The sequence below is a fragment of the Polypterus senegalus genome, chromosome 18 (assembly GCF_016835505.1).
Source record: "Polypterus senegalus isolate Bchr_013 chromosome 18, ASM1683550v1, whole genome shotgun sequence".
Taxonomy (NCBI): domain Eukaryota; kingdom Metazoa; phylum Chordata; class Cladistia; order Polypteriformes; family Polypteridae; genus Polypterus; species Polypterus senegalus.
The window spans coordinates 13,981,240-14,002,310 of NC_053171.1; the positions used below are offsets into that span (position 1 = coordinate 13,981,240).

General features: G+C 43.5%; 1 protein-coding gene across 1 annotated transcript in view; it reads right to left on the reverse strand.

Annotated features, from left to right (window-relative positions):
- LOC120519123 (pleckstrin homology domain-containing family G member 3) overlaps window positions 1–9,043 on the reverse strand; it is a 182,570-nt gene extending 173,527 nt beyond the window's left edge. The window contains exon 1 of the mRNA XM_039742235.1: window positions 8,815–9,043. The gene's annotated coding sequence lies outside the window, so the exon portion shown is untranslated. The remainder of the gene's footprint in view (window positions 1–8,814) is intronic.
- Window positions 9,044–21,071: the final 12,028 nt, after the last annotated feature.

Here is a 21,071-nt window from a genome sequence, read left to right on the forward strand (position 1 = left end):
AAACTGTCAGTTTCAACTGTTAAGGAATGGAATCAGGAAATGGAAGGCCACAGGCACAGTTACTGTGAAACCCAGCAGGTCTGGCAGGCCAAAAAAAATCCAGGAGCGGCATATGAGCAGGACTGTGAGAATGGTTACAGATAACCCACAGATCTCCTCCAAAGACCTGCAAGAACATCTCGCTGCAGATGGTGTATCTGTACATCGTTCGTTGTGCAAGTTGCGCAGAACATCTGAATGGTAGAGTGATGAGAAAGAAGCCCTTTCTGCACTCACGCCACAAACAGAGTCGCTTGTTGTATGCAAATGCTCATTTAGACAAGCCAGATTCATTTTGGAACAAAGTGCTTTGGTCTGATGAGACAAAAATTGAGTTATTTGGTCATAACAAAAAGCGCTTTGCATGGAGGAAGAAGAACAAGAAAGCATTCCAAGAAAAACACCTGCTACCTACTGTCAAATTTGGTGGAGGTTCCATCATGCCGTGGGACTGTGTGGCCAGTTCAGGGACTGGGGCCCTCGTTAAATTTGAGGGTCGGATGAATTCAACCCAATATTAACTAAGGATAATGTTCAAGCATCCGTCACAAAGTTGAAGTTACGCAGGTGTTGGATATTCCAACAAGACAATGACTCAAAACACAGTTCGAAATCTACAAAGGCATTCATGCAGAGGGAGAAGTACAATGTTCTGGAATGGCCGTCACAGTCCCCTGACTTGAATATCATTGAAAATCTATGGGATGATTTGAAGCAGGCTGTCCCTGCTCGGCAGCCATCAAATTGAACTGAACTGGAGAGATTTTGTATGGAAGAATGGGGTCAGAAATACCTCCATCCAGAATCCAGACACTCATCAAAGGCTACAGGAGGACAGCGTCTAGAGGATCAAAGGAGCAAAAGGAGGCTCAGCTAAGTATTGATGTCATATCTCTGTTGGGTGCCCAAATGTATGCACCCGTCTAATTTTGTTATGATGCATATTTTCAAATAAACTTAATGTCACTGCTGAAATCCGACTGTTTCCATAAGGCATGTCAGCTATTAAAAGGACGTTGCTACTTTGAAAGCTCAGCCAATGATAAACCAAAATCCAAAGAATTAAAAGGGGATCCCAAACATTTTCATATGACTTTATAAGGCATTGAGGGCACGTGGTTTTAATCCGTGCCCTGCGTGCCTTACGTTCCAAGTAACATGAAAGGCAATGCACTTTTATTGAATGTGCAGCACTGTACATTTAAAGCATACTGAAGAAGAAGCATCTTTAAGTATAGAAACAACCAAAGTTTGACAAGAAAAGTGAGGTTTAGAGAAGATACATTTTTTTCTAATTTTTTTACCTTTTATTCTATGTGTGTAACAAACTTTCTTCTTTGTTCTTGTGGAGATTCTTTGCTTTGAATTTTCACTAAATACTTTAAAACAAACTTTTGGACTGAGAGATTTTTCGCCACATTTTACCCGTGCTTGATCCCGCCTTACACATTGGCAGCAACACTTAGCAAAAATATAAATAAATAAAACAAATTTGTGCTTAATTGAATTTTTGAAAGGCAATGAAGTTTCAACTGTTAAAGAATGGAATCAGTGACCACCAGTACAAAATCTGTAACAGGATGAAAGCAGTTAAAGCACATCCAGTGGCTGAAGAACACATTTACATGCCTAACTGCCACAGGTTTGCTGTGTTACAAATAAAAGTTGTATATCAAATCTTCTTCTAAAATGTTGTTAAATTGTACAAAACAAGGACAGACAATCTATTCCTGGTACTACAAAATGGCATATATCCAACCCATAAGGAGCAACATTATCTTTTTAAAAACGTCATGCATGTGTTTCTAATACTATACTGTCAATACCAAGCCTTGCCCTGCCCACCACCATCTGTGCACACAAGTCACAGTCAACTGTAAAAAGAAATAAAGCAGCAACACAAACAAGCGCCACAAGAGTCTGGCCGGTGTAAATGTTATTAGTCGCTTTTTATTACGCTTCTATTTAAAGAATAAGAGAATCAAAACTTTATACACAGCACATCAGAACCACAGCTATGCAAGCAATATGACAAAGAATATAAGAGAATAAGAAAAAAAAAATTCAAATCAAGACATCCTTAAAATGAAGTTTAATAAAAAAAAAAAAATATATATATATATATATATATATATATATATATATATATATATATATATATATATATATATAATCCTTTAACATTGTGCTAACATTAATTTTATTACAGATGTAAAACTCTATCAGAAAGTAAAATGAAGACATGTCAACACATTTGACCAGAAAAGCCTCTTCTCTCACAATACTGGTATTAATATAAAATCTAATCAATCTTTCTTTTTTTTGCCAATCCAACTCTGAATATAAAGAATACACAAGGCCTTTTATAGGTCTGGTGTACATCACTGTTGACATAATCTGTTACAGACTGCGGGCACATTAAGTACCTTTACTCAGGGTGATACCCAAGGCAAGAACCAACAGCTTTGTGGTTTACAGTAAAACATCCATCCTAACAAACAACACTGTTCACAGGGTTTTGTTTTTATATCTCGTTTTATTAATAGCCATGTTTAACGCATCTGCTTTGATCGACTAAAGGGATGTGGCTGCAGTAGCACTCAGCACGATCCCTAACCTGACAGCAGAACAATCTGACCAAAAACACTTGGAATCTGAGAGTAAAACCTCTTTCTCTTCTCTCTCCATTGTCCTTTGGAAGGTTACACATACTTAAACTAGATTCACACCTTACGTGTACACAAATAAGCACGGTTTGCATCTTCACGTGATGTTCAACCAGCGTCTGCCTGCCATTTCACTTTAATTTGATCATTCCAGAGTACGAATTCATGGAAATGGACAACATTATCACAGACAGAAACCACAGAAGATAATGGATTTTACTGGTGTGTTTGGGATTCCAGATGCTGAAATACCAGAAGGAATTGCAGAACTGTCAACAGCTGTTCTGCACAATTACTCTCTATTTGCTGAATTAAAAAAAAAATAAATTCAGCATCTATCTAAAAGATCTGGGCACCTCTCACATTAATTTATGAATACTTTTCATTAGGCTTCAAAACTTGATCAACTTGTTAGGCTTCAATTTAAACCAGATGAAGACAACTCCAGAGTTTTAAACACACTGACACCTCTCTCACCCCTCTGGATGTTGTGCCTACTCTCAGTAAGAAAGGCAACTAAATCAAAGTTAAGAGTGACTTTTACAAAGTATGGGCAGGCTAAAAAGGGATATTTAAATGTCTCTTCATGTTACTGAAGTGAAAGGAGACTGCTGATGTCAAAGCAAGAGATGGCAGACCCATAAAACTCTGTGATATAAATCCTTCTAAACTGCTTAGATATGCCAAGGGCCTCCAGAAAAGTTCAACTGACACCAGTGTAGTGGTCCACAGTATAGTAAGGAGCCTTGCTTGTCTGTTGTTTGCTTAACGATACTTAGATAAGCCAGAAACCTTTAAGAACAAATTGGTGTGAACTGATAAAATAAAAAATGCATTTTTAGCTTTTTGCAAAGATGACAATTTTTGAAAAAAATAAATAAATAACAAAATGGAAAGCATTTAAAGAAAGAAGAATAAAACATTAGCAAAGTTAAGCATGGGATGAATCTACTAGAATCTACTTGCCCAGAGAGTTTGGACACGTCATTGTTTACATCCCTCCTTGGGCGAACGCGGAGATAGCGGGTGACTTCATCCATTCCACAGTTGCTAAATTACAAACGCGGCACCCTGAGGCACTTGTGCTAATCGCTGGAGACTTTAACCATGTGACGCTGGACAAAATTTTACCTGCCTTCTCCCAGTATGTGGATTGCATCACCCAGGGAAATAGGACTATTGACCTACTATATGCAAATGTTAAAGATGCATACAGCGCCACCATGCTGCCTGCGCTTGGGAAAGCAGATCATAACCTGGTTCTGCTTCAGCCTCACTACAAACCAAGAGTGAAGGTGCTACCTACAACTACATGATCATTCAGGAAGTGGTCCCCTGAGGCAGAGCAGGCTCCGAGAGACTGCTTTGGAACTACGGACTGGGAAATCCTGCAGGGGTCACATAGTGAGAACATTGAAGAGGCTGTTGAATGCACAACTGATTACATCAACTTCTGTATGGACATTGTAGTTCCAGTAAGAACAGTACGCTGCTATGCTAACAACAAGCCATGGATTACAAGTGACATCAAGGGCCGTTTGAACCAGAAGAAAAGGGCTTTTAAAGGCGGTGATCAGCATGTGCTCAAGCGCGTGCAGAAGGAACTCCTAGTCCAGCTCAGGGCGGCGAAAGAGCAGTACAGGAGAAAGCTGGAGCAGAAGTTGCAGAACAACAGCATGAAGGAAGTGTGGGATGGGATGAAGATCATCACTGGCTGCAGCTCGAAGCGGGGTGCTGCCATCGAGACAGACGTGGAGAGAGCAAACCAAATGAACAACTTCTTTCAACAGGTTTGACCACCCTAACCCACTCTCACCTCGGAGTACTGCACCTTCCACCCATTCTTCTGCTGATTCTAGCATAGGTGAGACATCCCCACCCACAATTACAGCAGCGCAGGTGAGCAGAGAGCTGAGGAGACTTCGTGCCAGCAAAGCAGCGGGTCTAGATGGTGTATCGCCACGACTGCTGAAGGCATGTGCGTTGGAACTGGGGAGTCCTCTACAGAGCATCTTCAACCTGAGCCTGGAACAAGGGAGAGTCCCCAGGCTTTGGAAAACATCTTGTATCACCCCAGTCCCAAAGGCATCATGTTCTAGTTAGCTGAACGACTTATGGCCAGTCGCTCTGAAGTTACATGTGATGAAGACCATGGAGCGGCTGCTGCTTCACCACCCAAGGCCACAGGTCCGCCACGCCTCCGACCCTCTGCAGTTCGCATACCAGTAGAAGGTGGGAGCGGAGGATGCCATCATCTATATGCTACACCAATCCCTCTCCCACTTGGAAAGAGGCAGTGGTGCTCTAAGAATTATGTTCCTGGACTTCTCTAGCGCCTTCAACACCATCCAACCTCTGCTCCTTAGGGACAAGCTGACAGAGATGGGAGTAGATTCATACCTGGTGCCATGGATCGTGGACTATCTTAAAGACAGACCTCAATATGTGTGTCTCAGGAACTGCAGGTCTGACATTGTGGTCAGCACAACAAGAGCACCGCAGGGGACTGGACTTTCTGTTCAGCCAACATACATCAGACTTCCAATACAACTCGGAGTCCTGCCACGTGCAAAAGTTTGCGGACAACACTGCTATTGTGGGCTGCATCAGGAGTGGGCAGGAGGAGGAGTATAGGAACCTAATCAAGGACTTTGTTAAATGGTGCGACTCAAACCACTTACACCTGAACACCAGAAAAACCAAGGAGCTGGTGGTGGATTTTAGGAGGCCCAGGCCTCTCATGGACCCCGTGATCATCAGAGGTGACTGTGCAGAGGGTGCAGACCTATAAATACCTGGGAGTACAGCTGGATGATAAACTGGACAGGACTGCCAATACTGATGCTCTGTGCAAGAAAGGTCAGAGCCGACTATACTTCCTTAGAAGGCTGGCGTCCTTCAACATCTGCAATAAGATGCTGCAGATGTTCTATCACACGGTTGTGGCGAGTGCCCTCTTCTACGCGGTGGTGTGGCAGGCTCTATTGTAGGCACAGAGCTGGACAGTTTGACATCCGTGGCAGAGCGACGGGCGCTGAGTAGACTCCTGTCAATCATGGAGAATTCACTGCATCCACTGAACAAGATCATCTCCAGACAGAGGAGCAGCTTCAGACAGACTGCTGTCACCGTCCTGCTCCACTGACAGACTGAGGAGACCCCACACTATGCGACTCTTCAATTCCACCCGGTGGGGTAAACGTTAACATTATACAAAGTTATTGTCTGTTATACCTTCATTGTTATCACTCTTTAATTTAATATTGTTTTTTATCAGTATGCTGCTGCTGGATTATGTGAATTTCCCCTTGGGATTAATAAAGTATCTATCTATCTACTACACTTAGGGACTGTGTGGAAGCTTATAGCACAAGAAATTGAATAATTGTCAAAGGACAAATGGATTCAACGAAATTTTAAGAACTCCTAAGTTGACAAGCAGCTAAATATTTTAACAAGAGGATGGCGTACATGGATGAAAGATTAGGTGTTCAGAGTGACCTTAACAGTCACTTGAACATTATTAAAAATGCACACTGTGTTCAAGATGACACATGCTTATTTCTGTCAGACCATTTCTGCAAAGTACAACTAAATCTACAAAATGTTCCAAAAGCAAGAACAGAAACTCCTTTGCCAAGTACAGGAAACGGTGGGAAGCTGGAATTTCGGTCAAGCAACTTACTGAAAGAGTCCAAGCATTGGCCTACAATAATATATACATTACCTTTTAAAAAGTTGGGAATCACCCAGAAATGTGTAATCAATACCTTTTTATAAATCAAGATACCAGTATATTGGATTTAAAATACAGTAGGGGCATTGCTAATATTGATAATGGATGTCACTGCTTGAAATGACCGATTTTTAATTTATTATTCACATATGACTTCAAAGCCCCATTTTCAACCGTCATTCCTTCAGTGCTCTAATGGTCAGCTCCCTTAGCTTATCCTTGGTTAGTGATACACAAGTGCTAATTGGTTATTAGAGAAACCTTTCTAATTGCATTAGCAGTTCTGAAACCTGTTATTCTGTTCGCTTGAGTTGCAAGGTACTGGTATTCCTAAAATTCAGGTGTGGGTTCAAAAACGGTCAAAGTGAAACAGCTTTTTGAAGAAACATGTCAGTCTACCATTTTCTTGTAGAGAGAAGGTGTGCCAAGAAACTGAACATTTCATACGACAAAGATGTCTATTACTGCCATGAGAGAAGAGAGGAAAAAGGATCTAACCAGGATAGGAGAAGTCTGAGATGTATGAATATCTGCATACAAGGAGAAGTACATCAGAGAGTGATGTTTGAAAAACAAACCCCTTTCAGGTCCTCTGTTGGGTTGTTCTTTAAAAATACATCAAATACCAATGAAGAAACTCCATGATGCTGGCCTTAAGAGTCAAGAGTTTCAAAGAAAATTTCTGTGCGAGAGCTGACACTGACCACATATTTAAGGAAGAAGCCAACTGAGGACCTGTAAGGAGTTTGTTTCTCATACTACACACACTGATGTTCTCTACCCTTATGCAGTTGTGTATCCGGGCCTTCATCTTCTTCTATCCTGGTCTGTTCCACTTTGCCCTCTTCCTTCACGGCAGTAATAGACCTTTATATGAAATCTTCAGATTCTTGACAACCTGTCACATGGAAAAACTTCATTTGGTTAAAAAAAAAAGCAGACAAAAATGTTTCTTGAGAAAGCCATTTTTTAATCCAGAACTGAAATTTAGGAATACCGATAACTTAAAATCCCAAGTGAATAAGAATGACAGGTTTCATTGGGGCTTGTGAATTTCCCCTTGGGATTAATAAATTATCTATCTATCTAATGCAATTACAAAGGTTTCTCTAATAACTAACTAGCATGCAAACAGGACTAATTAGTTAGCTTTGGACAATGAAAAATGGCTGCAAAAACTGGACTATGCAGTCATATGTGAATAATAAATTAAACTGGGCTATGTAGTCATACATGAATATTACATTTTAAAAAAAATCAGTTCTTTAAAACATTGATAGCCAATAACAACAGAAGAAATGACTTTATTTTTTAAACTATTTTTTATCTTGATAAAAAAGGTATCAACTTCTATCAGAAACATGAAACTTTCTGGGTGTGTCCAGACCTTTGAATGATACTACGCCACTACTCGGAACCTGTGGGGAGCACATACACTGTGTGAAAGGTGACCTATGCATCTTTGTGAGACAAAGTTAAACTACAAATTTCCAAAGCACAGACACCCCTTTGCAAACTACCAAAAACGTTAGGAAGATGGAATTGTGCCCCCTTTGTGATGTTTCCTTGTCATTCCTGTGTGCGTCTCCACGGTTATTCCGCGATTAAGCGGCGTCCCTTCCAGAGATGGTTCCTGTCCTGCACCAATTTCTACCAGTATTATAAATCCAAGACTGCCATTGAAATAAATACAACTTCGGAAAAGAAGAGTTAACGGCGACACTAGAGACAGCGGAAGGGGAGGAGGAGGAGGGATGTTTAAAAAAAAAAATCAGAGCCCAGCCCCTTTGAAAGGCCGCGTTAAACCATCGGCCCGCAGGCAAGTACAAACTGCGTGCGAAAAGTGGGCTCAACTTACAAACTGCCAGAATGCCACCGAGAGAAAAGCGATGCCCTGCAGCCTCTCCTGGTTGTCTTGTGCGCACGCCGCTTTGCCTGACCTTTAGCCCCCCTCACCTGAGGGGCAGCAGCAGCACCACCTCATTAATCGCCAGGCACAGCGGGCTGTAACTCGGAAACGCGCAGGGTGGAGGGGGTGCGATGTCAGACGAACTCGACATTCCTAACGTTTCTGACATTCCCAAGAGGAACCGACATCTGGTTCTGTAAGCGCCTAAACCTTGGCAACAGGTGCGCACACCGGCGCTTCTTTTTCATTATATCGTCTCTTTGGTTGGTTTTGTGCGGGATGCTACATTTGAAAAAATAAGAAAGCAAGACAATCTTCGGACGGGACACAAAAAATAGGATGTGGTGCATTAAGATATATAGGATCAAGCATGAAACGCCAGCAAGTAAATCATATTTTCTAGCTCATTTTGACGCAGACTCTGCTCGCAAACTAACCAGCGCTAAAACTTTTTCTCCACTCACCGATCTGTACGCACGTGTCAGCTTGTCTCCTTCTCGTGAACTCCTCAACGCGCCTTCTTTTTCAAGCCCGGTTTATTTATTTTCCGAACACCACTCTGTCCATACAAGCCGCTCAGTTCGAAACTGCTCTCTCCTAGTTGAGCAGCCAATGAAGCGGCGCGCAGTTATCGTCGCTTTTCATCTGGCTGCTGTGGCGGCGCCTCCCTTACTGTGCAGTGCGCACGCGAACTCTGCGTTCGCATATTTCCAGGGTAATGCGTAGACGAGAGACATCGGAATGTGGGAGGAGAAACTGTCAATCAATATCCGTAAAGCCAATCAGATACAAGGGGCGTCGGAAAATAACTAATCAGGTGCGGTGTTTTGTATGTCAATCATTTTCACAGTCCCCGTTTGCTGTCTGCAGTTTACAGCAAGCATACCTTTCTCTCTCTGGCTCAAGGTGGGATGCATGCGTGTGACTGGTCTCGCGATTTGCAAAGAGTTTACATAAACTCTGAGAGAAACTGTGCTTTTGTTTCTGATACGTATCTGCATCACTGGTCGTTCTTTGGAAGTGTGTGTGTGTGCTCTTCTCCACAGGAAGTCTTTTTCGCGGTTTAGTCACGTCACCGTCATCAATGGGGACTGGTAATGTATGGTACTGTGTATGATTGGAGAAATAAATGGGGATAAAGAATGTAAGAAAAAAATAGTCATAGTCAAGGCATGTATTCTGTAAATCTAGTGCAAAGCCTATCCCGTTATAAACGGGCATACAAGAAGACCCAAATTGGGATGGGACACCAATCCCTCACGAGTGATGACCGCTTAATTTTTCAGTCATTTTTGAACCATACACAGCCTCAAAGAGAACATGCCGACAAAACAATGTGGTAACAACTTTAAAAAAAAACTATTAGTGATTCTTTATTAATGCATTAGGGATGCTAAGCTGATCGATTTTCTGTTTACTTTTATTGTTATCTTTTGTCATCGCATGTATGTATAGGTGAGGTACTTAGTAGCACTATTCATTTTCTCATATTTCCCGGTATTTTGACTTTTACATAAGAATTACTTCTGAACGCTTTGAAATCACTTCCTTTTTTTCGTCCTGCACCTCCTGACTCACCACTATGATAAAGCCTCCACATACGACTTGTCTTGATGTCTGATTATGCAAGATGTTGAGCTTTGTGGGCTTGTCCCCTGTTTTTGCCCCTCTAGACCTGAAAAGAAAAAAATCATTTTGGACCATATTTTGTGCAGGAAATGGCACCTTTATTATAAAGAGTAAACTGATAGACAGACTAGCAAAAATAATCAGCAGGACTCACAAAACTGACCCCATGAGGTTCACAAAGGGTTAAAGTCATGCATTTTCATAAAACTTTGAAAAAAAATTGTTATTGGTAATATGAACATATGGAGTGTCATTTTATGTTATTTCAAGGATAATGATTATGGCATTTCATTCTTTATCAGTGGCCCTAGCCTTCTAATGGCCAGTCTCAAAAATGACCAATAAGCTTAAACATAAGCTTGTGAGGTGTCATTTTAGACATATTTCAGGATCAGTGAGTGTGAATATAATGTTATTTTTGATCCTTTACTAGGGATCTGGCCCTCTACACTGACAAAATATATATATTTAGTTCAACAAGAATTCTTTATGAGAATCAATATCAATAAGCTTTTCAAATAAGATGTACTGTAGATAGATACTTTATTAATCCCAAGAGGAAATTAACATAATCCAGCAGCATACTGATAAAGAACAATATTAAAGAGAGATAACAATGAAAGTATAACAGACAGACAATAATTTTGTGTAATATTAACATTTACCCCCACCGGGGCAGAATTGAAGAGTCGCATAGTGTATTGGAGGAACGATCTCCTCAGTCTGTCAGTGGAGCGGGATGGTGACAGCAGTCTGTCGCTGAAGCTGCTCCTCTGTCTGGAGATGATCCTGTTCAGTGGATGCAGTGGATTCTCCATGACTGACAGGAGTCTGCTCAGCGCCCGTCGCTCTGCCACAGATGTCAGACTGTCCAGCTCCGTGCCTACAATGGAGCCTGCCTTCCTCACCAGTTTATCCAGGCGTGAGGCGTCTTTCTTCTTTATGCTACCTCCCCAGCACACCACCGCGTAGAAGAGGGCGCTCGCCACAACCGTCTGGTAGAACATCTGCAGCATCTTATTGCAGATGTTGAAGGACGCCAGCCTTCTAAGGAAGTATAGTCGGCTCTGACCTTTCTTACACAGAGCATCAGTATTGGCAGTCCAGTCCAATTTATCATCCAGCTGCACTCCCAGGTATTTATAGGTCTGCACTCTCTGCACAGCCACCTCTGATGATCACAAGGTCCATGAGGGGCCTGGGCCTCCTAAAATCCACTACCAGCTCCTTGGTCTTGCTGGTGTTCAGGTGTAAGTGGTTTGAGTCACACCATTTAACAAAGTCTTTTATTAGCTTCCTGTACTCCTCCTCCTGCCCATTTCTGATGCAGCCCACCATAGCAGTGTCGTCAGAGAACATTTGCACGTGGCAGGACCCCGAGTTGTAGTGGAAGTCCGATGTACGTTGGCTGAACAGGACGGGAGAAAGTCCAGTCCCCTGCGGCGCTCCTGTGCTGCTCACCACAATGTCAGACCTGCAGTTCCCGAGACGCACATACTGAGGTCTGTCTGTAAGATAGTCCACGATCCATGGCACCAGGTGTGAATCTACTCCTGAATCTGTATTAGTATATTCACCACACACAAACACTAAATAACTTTACGTAATGTCAATAGTCAGTTAAACAAAGACAATTTTTTAAGTTGTGAAATATGGGGGACCATGTAGCATGATGTCTTAGCACAGTCACACCAAAGTATCTTCATTACTTCAGCAAGCAAACTTCTTTTTCATAAACAACTGTAGACTCTTAAAAATCCTGGGTCTTTATGGTTCTTTACTGGGTTGTGTGGTTCCTTGTTGAACCTTTGCGTGACAAAGTACCATTTAATTCTGGGAAGAGTTCTTTGCATATGAAGTTAGTTCTTTGTGCTTTGAAAAATGTCTAAATATATAGAAAACATTTAATTTCTAATGTATGGTAGGCTACCTAGCTGGACATTAAACCAATCAAGAAAATTGGACTTTTTTTGTCCTTTTAAAATCAGGAATCTATTGGTATTTCACAAATTTGTTATAATCTAGTCATACTGTATTGACCCTGTTATGGATTTAAATAAATAAAGTTTCATTCAGGAACCTTCATATGAAAAAAAAGGTTCCCCTAATGGCATCACTTGGAGGAACTGCCCTGACACCTTCATTTTAAAAACTGTATGCAGATAAAAGCTGAAATCTTTAAGGTATGGTTGGCTACCTAGCAGGACACTAACAGATTATGGAAACCTGATATAGCCTGTGCTGTTATTGCATGCAGCAAGAGTCGTTTTAGAATGATGACCCATTAGTATTTCACAGATTGGTTGCCATCTGTTCATGCTTACTTACTTTATGGAGCCTGTTACATGTCTAAATAAATAAAAAGCTTCTTTCTGGAACATTCATATGGATGGGTCTTTTGGGAGCCACAAATGGTTCCTGGTACTTTTCTATTATCGTGACGCAAATCGGATTATCGTTTTTGAAATTAGGCACCCAAAGGAGATATTAACATTAGGGACCTATAGGTAAAGCTCCCCCACACTAACTCCCACTAACTTTAAGGTTAGTTTTTGTGGTGGGGTAGGCCATCATCTGGGGGGCACTCTGAACACCGAGGGACACACACACACGGGTCGTCAGACTCTGACACTGAGTGGGCACTGTTATCCTCCAGGCACCGTACGTATATGAAGGTAAAAGTGCACAATGCTCGTTATACCAAGGGGCGCCGCTCCTTCAGGTCCATGGTTTATACATAAAGGAGTGCCGTTTGTGCTACAGAAGGGGCGCACGCTCCTGACAACAACAGGGAAACAGGTCACTGAACTCTGATGAAACTGAGTGGGCACTGTTACCCACTGGCACCATTTATTAAAGTAAAAGTGAGCAGGCTCCATACACCAAGGGGCACATGCTCCTTAAAGTCTATGGTGTATATACAAAGGAGTACTGTTTGTGCTACTGAAGGGGCGCACACTCATGACAGTGGGGGCTAATAATAATAGCCACTTATCCACTATGGAAAATGAAGTGTGATGTCCGTCCACCCCGCCTAGAGCTCCAAATGAGCTTCAAATGGCAGTATACACAGATTTATGATATTGAAGTGATTGTGTCAGCAAAGTTTATTCGAATACCTGGTCAAAGTACTTAACCTCCTGACTTTGTTCACATGCTGTGTAGACTGAGTTGGATTGGCTATATGGAAAAGCAGGTGATGCGGTGGCCTCTGCACACACACACACACGCAGTTACACATTGTGACAATGGGGGGCACCCATTGTGGTGCTTTCTTGTGGCTTGTTTGATTTTTTTAAAAGTAATAAATACATTTCTGACACACCATTTCAGTGTTCTTGAACCTTAGACCTTCAGCAGGCTTTCATTTTCCTCCTCTTCTGCCTCCTGTGGATTTTAGGAACAATGCTAACTTCCCACCAGTCCCCCATGACCCTGTACTGAACCATTACAGCATTGAAGACCACCAATTACCATTACTAGTATTTGGAAGGACCCTCCCAACATCACTGCGAGTTACTTTCAGATCAGACCACTGTCTCACTCTGTCCTGTGCCGCCCTGTTTGGCCCTTTCTCCCTCTGAAAGGCCATTGTGGCATGCGAGTATGGGGGCTCGGTAAAGACAACGGTCTTACGTGTTCTAGACACGGCCTTTGTGGTGAGGCTGAAACCCTTCAGGTGTTTGAATCCCCCGTGGGATTTCTCAGACATCTGAATCCAGCCTGCAGGTTAAAACTTACAAATCCCACAGGTGAGCCGAGGCCTCCGAGTGACTCACAAGGTGACTCTCAGAATCTCTTTTGGTCTAAGAGGCTTTGGAGGAAACTGAAAATCCAACCCTCAGGAGATCAGGCAGCAGCCTGCCCTTAGAGATATCTGCTGATAAACAGGAAGGAAGTCACAGCTAAATGAAATCATCCGGCCAAGAACACAAATGACAACAAGAAAAGAGGAGTGGAGCGGACTTTGCCCTTCTGACTGAAAAATAAAGCTGATGGTGGGGGGACGGATACTATATGGGCTCTATTTGCTCATTCATTAAGAATGCTTGTAGTGGGATGAACATAATATAGGGTGGTCCAGATGTAATTATGCAATTTTCATTACGCTATAACTTATCAAGTTATTCACAATTCACAAGCAATTATTTTTGTTGCCGATAGATGGCAGCACCTGCCCTGCATTCCAAAATGGCGAGGAGACAGTTGTCAGTCGAACAGCGGGTACAATGTGTTCACCATTTCATAATTGCATAATTAGATCTGGACCATCCTGTAGATAGGAGTAGCGTCCCAACTGGGATGACAATAATGATAATTAGTTCCATTTATATAGCATATTTCTAGACACTCAAAGCACTTTACGTATACAGTGCGGAGCCACCTCAAACACCACCAATGTGCCACATCCACCAGGATAATGTAACAGCAGCCATTCTTATGTCAGAACGCTCACCACGCCTTAGGTGGTGGACGGGTGAGAGAAACAGTTAGCAAGTTAGAGATGAGGGATGATGAGGAGGCCAGAATGGACAAGGCCATGGTGGCCGATTTAACGAGGACATCGGGGTACACTCTGTTCTTTCCAAACGATGTCCAGGAATCTTGGATTTACATCTCACCTGAAGGACGGCACCATTTTTTACAGCACAGTGTCCCCGTCACTGCACTGGGGCATTGGGATCCACATTCAGACCAGAGAGTAAGCGTCCCCTGCTAGCCTCACCAACAACTCTTTCGGTAGCAACCCAAGCTTTTTCTAGATGGTCTTACATCAAAGTACAGACTGGGCACAAACATGTTTAGCTTTGGGCGGAGGACCTGTTCTGAAATACATGTGTTATAGGGGGCCATATTGGAGGGATGGGTTGGTTCCTATTTCCTATTCTCTTTCCCAGGAGCATATAATAGAGGGACAGAGGGAGACTGCCTCTCGTGAACAATTGTTCCCCCTGTATGATAGATGATTTGACCACCCTAACCCACTCTCACCTCAGAGTACTGCACCCTCCACCCATCCTTCTGCTGATACCAGCATAGTAGAGACATCCCCACCCACAATTACAGCAGCCCAGGTGAGCAGAGAGCTGAGGAGACTTCGTGCCAGCAAAGCAGCGGGTCCAGATGGAGTATCACCACGACTGCTGAAGGCCAGTGCGTTGGAGTTGGGGAGTCCTCTACAGCGCATCTTCAACCTGAGCCTGGAACAGGGGAGAGTCCCGAGGCCCAGGCCCCTCATGGACCCCGTGATCATCAGAGGTGACTGTGCAGAGGGTGCAGACCTATAAATACCTGGGAGTGCAGCTGGATGATAAGTTGGACTGGACTGGACTGCCAATACTGATGCTCTGTGCAAGAGAGGATGCTGCAGATGTTTTATTAGACGGTTTTGGCGAGCGCCCTCTTCTATGCGGTGGTGTGCTGGGGAGGCAGCATAAAGAAAAGGGACGCCTCACGCCTGGACAAACTGGTGAGGAAGGCAGGCTCTATTGTAGGCACAGAGCTGGACAGTTTGACATCCATGGCAGAGCGACGGGCACTGAGTAGGCTCCTGACAATAATGGAGAATCCACTGCATCCACTGAACAGGATCATCTCCAGACAGAGGAGCAGCCTCAGGGACAGACTGCGGTCACCGTCCTGCTCCACTGACAGACTGAGGAGACCCCACACTATGCGAATCTTCAATTCCACCCGGGGGGGGGTAAACGTTGACGTTATACAAAGATAATGAGAAGCTTTAAAGACGTTGCACACTGCACGTAAGTCATCAATATTCATAAGTAGGACGGGGCCTTTAACCACAACACACAATGGCATATAAATAAGCTGTAAAGCCATGGCAGCCTGGCACACTGCAGGTAAGTCATCAATATTCATGAGTAGGGTGGAGCCTTTAACCACAACACACAATGGCATATAAATAAGCTGTAAAGCCATGATAACCTGGCACACTGCAGGTAAGTCATCAATAATTATGAATGGGGCGGAGCCTTTAACCAAAACGCAGTGGCGTATAAATGAAAAGCTGTAAAGCCATGGCACAATGCAGGTTGTCATCAATATTCATGAGTGGGGCATAGCCTTTAATCAAGACACAATATCATGTAAATGAGAAGCTTTAAAGACGTGGCACACTGCACGTAAGTCGTCAATATTCATGAGTAGGGCGGAGCCTTTAACCAAACAAACCGAAACAGATCCATTACCTGGATCAAGCAACAGCGACAACAATTTGAATTGGTCATCAGACTTTGACATGGATGATGAAACAGATGAAAATGGCACTGTATGACCACATTGCCACGATATTGCTGGTGAATTTGGTTGCCTGAACGGTCACCATGATGCAAGTAACTTTGTGGCAAAAAGACAAAATGTGATGAAGTGAAAGGACAAGAAAGACATTAGCCCCCTAAGCTCTGTTCACAATGCAGCAACTGTCGTGCGTGACAGGGACACGTGGAAGTCACCAAACTGTGCGCTGTTGTAGCCTACAGTAACACAAGAGGCAGATTGATCATGCGGATCAGGCACTGATATTTCTACCCTGTCATGCGCAGGCGACAGATAAAAATATGATAAGAAAAGTGCATGTGCCTCTACTGTTCTGATTGTAACGTCAGGCTGTGCGTTGGTGACTGACTCAAAACATTTCACACCAATGACATGCACTAAATCTGAGTCAGTACAGCAGTGGACACTCGACATACCCCTCCTACTGTATCTACATCGACGTTTTGGCATTAACATGTCTCTATTACATGTAAAGAACATTTTTTCTTGTTGAAACAAACTCAGCATTTTTGGATCATTATCTCGGGAATAAACAGAATGCTAAGGAGGTTAATTAGGCTAGGGGTCCAAATAAAAATAGAAGTTCATTGGAAGTTTGGGGTCTCCACGACTGAGTTTGAGAGCCACCGACCTCACACATGCATTTTTTTGAGGTGTAAGAAGAAAATCCACAAAGACAGCAACTGGGCTCAGGACTTGACTAACACAAGCTGCCCACCATTGTTCACAGTTCATGACAAGTCTATGACATGGCACAAAGTCAGTTACCTGAACTAAAGGTCTTTGAGTCCTGGTAACACCTACTCGAGCCTACGGTGGCACATTCTCTTAACTTTCTTATGTGTGCCCAGTTCCACAAGCATGTTCCCTAAACTCCATTATGATTCTCTCTGCTCCTAGGGGCAATTATTCACCGATTGAAAAATATTCATCTGTCATATTGCCTCACCAATGCCAAAATGTTGTCGCATGACTATGAATCAGTGGGGGCTTCAATGGATTTTTGTTGTTTACCTCGTAACGCCACAGATGAGTTGCATCTGCCTGTGCCCTGAATTGCCAGCAGTATTTGTTGCCATTCTGTCGTACAAATAAGCCACTTTAGTGCCAGCATCAGGGGAGCCTAGAAAGGACATTTGTATAAGGCTGGTAAAGTCTTAAATGAATTCCAGGTAGTGCAGCAACAGCTCATGATCCTTCTAAGCATCGTGGGTTACCTAAAAGAGTGATGTAAATAGTGAGAGTCCATTGGCACTCAGCGAGGGTGAGCACTGGCACAGTACTGCAATATTCATAACGGCAACCAATGGCATCTTTAGGACTAATGGACTAACAGGATTATCACCAGATCAAAATGAACACACAGAGCGTTCCTGGGCTTTTAGTGTTTCAGTGGACTCAACAAGAGCGAGGGGTGCTTGGGCTGTGCTGAGCTCATGGCTACTAAGATTTGTGTAACCCACCAGACGTCCCTATTCTTGAAACTTTAGATCTTTTTTTTTTTCCTGCACAATTAGGAAGAAGCCTAAGAGTGGGTTTGCCCATCTATCACTGTACGATATAAGAATGAGCAGATGGCAGGATAAAAACTTTACAAAGACAATAAAATGAAAACAGAACTGTTATTAAGAACTGCAATTAAGTTGGGCTCTGCAGGCCCGACTTGGCAGACCTGTCATTTTCTTCAATGCATTAGCACCCTCTAGTGTTTGCTGTGAGTCACTGCAGACTGACTGTTTTAAGTGCACTAGCACAGGGGTCCCCAACTCCGGTCCTGGAGGGTTTTCATTCTAACCCTTTTCTTAATTAGTGACCTGATTTTGCTGCTAATTAACTTCTTTTGAGTTAATTTTAATTTACTTGCTCTTGAAGAAGGCGGCAAGGTGGCGCAGTGGGTGGCGGTGCTGCCTCACAGTTAGGAGACCTGGGTTCTCTTTTTAGGGTTTGCATGTTCTCCCCGTGTCTGCGTGGGTTTCCTCCCACAGTCCGAAGACATGCAGGTTAGGTGCATTGGCGATCCTAAATTGTCCCGAGTGTGTGCTTAGTGTGTGCGCCCTGCCCAGGGTTTGTTTCCTGCCTTGCGCCCTGGTGTGACGATGTGGGTTCTGGCTCCACACTCCCATTGCTGTTGGAAGCACTTGAACCCAACAACGTCGGTAATGTCACCGATGAGCTAGTCAATGGAGGCAAATTACTGAGCAAGGGGAAGGTATACAAAAGGTGCAACAGTGCTTTTATTAAAAGAAACAATCAAAACAAAACAGTGTTCCATGTAAAGTGCAGTGCTCCAAATTCTTCATTAAATAATCCATAAAAGGTAAAACGTGGAGGTTAAAATAATAATAAGAAAAAGCAGTCCTTTAAAACGAGGTAAAATGTTTCTTACAGGAAGCAGTTTTTTTAAAACAACAACAAGGACGACAAGCCTGGTGCATCTTTCCTGTTGGCGTTAGCGTCTCACCTGCTTATCCCGTTTGGGCTTAGCAGCAGGCAAGACGCTCTCTGCAGCTGCCCTCCTGAAACACACGCATGAGACTGGAGACCTCCCGAACCCTGGCTTCGGTATGGCACTCATCCCAGTCTCGGAGAACTTGGTTTCCAACCAACGGCCAGGTCGCCCACGTTGTGGATTCCAGAACCAAGTCTCCTGACTTCCGCTGCCTTTCTGCGGCTTCTCTGCGGCCAGTCGTCTTCCCTCGGTCACTCCTGCTACATAATTGCTCAGCTGGAGCGACATCCAAATCAATCGCCTGGGTGTAGGCCCAACACCCCAGCTTCCTTACAGCTGCCCTCGATCGTGCGCTCACCACACGCACGCACCGCCTGTCCGTCTCTCTTGCACCGCATGCTTCCTCGCTCCCTGTAATCTCCGTCCTCTTTTCCTTTCTTTCCTTTTTCTTTTCATCCCCCCACAACCGACTTGCGCTTCTTTATAAATAACGTGAGGGGCCATCACAGCTGTAGCATTAGCCACGGGAGCAATCACGAATGTGGGCAGTTCCTCACCTGTGCACACGGTGAGACACGCCCACATCGACGACTGCCCGCGGCTCGCTACAACATCGCCCCCCTCACGAAGCCGCCTCGGGTGCGGTGATTATTTAAAAATGGCCTTTGCTCAGTGAGCTGTGGACCCTTAACACCACACCTGGGATTGGCTCCCGTGACCCTGTGGTTAGGCTATAGCAGGTCGGATAATGGATGGATGGATGCTCTTGAAGACCCAGACCCCTTGTTTCATTTTCGTTAATTAGCTGCCAGACAATAATGAGATACAAAATGAACCAAAACAGGACCAGCAAACTGTGACCATCATACAATATCTGAAAATAAAGACAGATGGCTCATCTGCTCAGGCCCAGAAAACATTTTTCCAGAGCTCTTATAAAAGAGAAACTCAACAATTTCAGAAATGTCTGCCATTGCACAATGAGAGCAGCAACAAGAATTAAAGAACGGGTTTAATGAAAGACGAGAATAAGCGCCTAATTAATCAACTGGTTGGAGTCAAATTGGTTGGAGTTTGAGGCCTGGTCTTGTGTTGGCTCACTCACTTCACGTTTCATTTCGGTTTGGGTGCCATTTAAGGAAAAGAAATGAAATGAAGCAATCCAGAGGAACAAATCATTAAAAAAAAAAATCAATTAAAATGAATGGAAAAACTGGTCACTAATTAAGGAAAGGGTTAGAATGAAAACCTGCAGTCACTGTGGCCCTCCAGGACTGGAGTTGGGAACCCCTGCTCCAGCATAACACAACTGGATTTAAGGCTGAAGAGATGCCAGGGTGGTAGCATGGCGCTCCTGTCTGGCAGTGCCAGTGTCTTGCATCGAATTAGTTAATTAGTGATTCCATGCGAGGGTGCCCTGTGATGATGCTGCCAGGATAGGCTTTGGGCCCCCACCAGCCCTAAATTGGGTTAAGCAGACTGGAGGATGTCATGTGATCATTACTCAATGAATATGGCGCCTTCTAGTGTGTGGACTTTATATTAATAAAGCGTATTCGCATATCAGAATTGACTGTGTGAAACTAAGACGTCACCACAGTGGCGCAGTAGTTAGTACTTCTGTCTCACAACACTGGATTCCCAGGTTTAATTAGCAGCCTATATGAACTTTGCAGACTTATATGGTGGGTGCTTAATGTACTTACAGTCCACTGGGCTAATCAAAGCATCCATATATACAGCCATGATGCATACCAGGCACAAAGACCACACAACTGCTCAGCATGGTGGATTGCGCTTGTTTCCTGCCTAATTCACAATCCTTGTCTTGATCCTGTGACTCAGCCATCAAGCTCTTAAGTCAAACGCCCGGCAGGTCACCAGTCACACCCCCGCCTCCTCTACAGACACATGCTGGGCGCACTGGGACAACCAGCGGGAAGTCTGGATGGCCCGGAGCTCACTGTGCATTGATAGGACTGAGAGAGCATCGGCGGGAGGGACGGGGGGCTATAAAAAGTATTTACCCCTTGTAAAGTTTATTGTTATATGACATTGAATCACAGTGGATTTAATGTGGCTTACTGACCAACAGATAAAGATTCTTTAATGTCAAAGTGGTCTGAATTAATCACAAATATAAAACACCAAATAATCAGTCACATTAGTTTTTATATGGCACAGCTACAACCACCGGCCACTTTATTAGGAACACCTGCTCAACTCCTTGTTAAAGCTAATATCTAATCGGCCGATTAGATGGCAGCAACTAAATGCATGTCGGCCTGTAGACCTCCCACTTCTTAAATTATGTTTTGTCCCACCCTGGACTTTCTCTTATGTGAT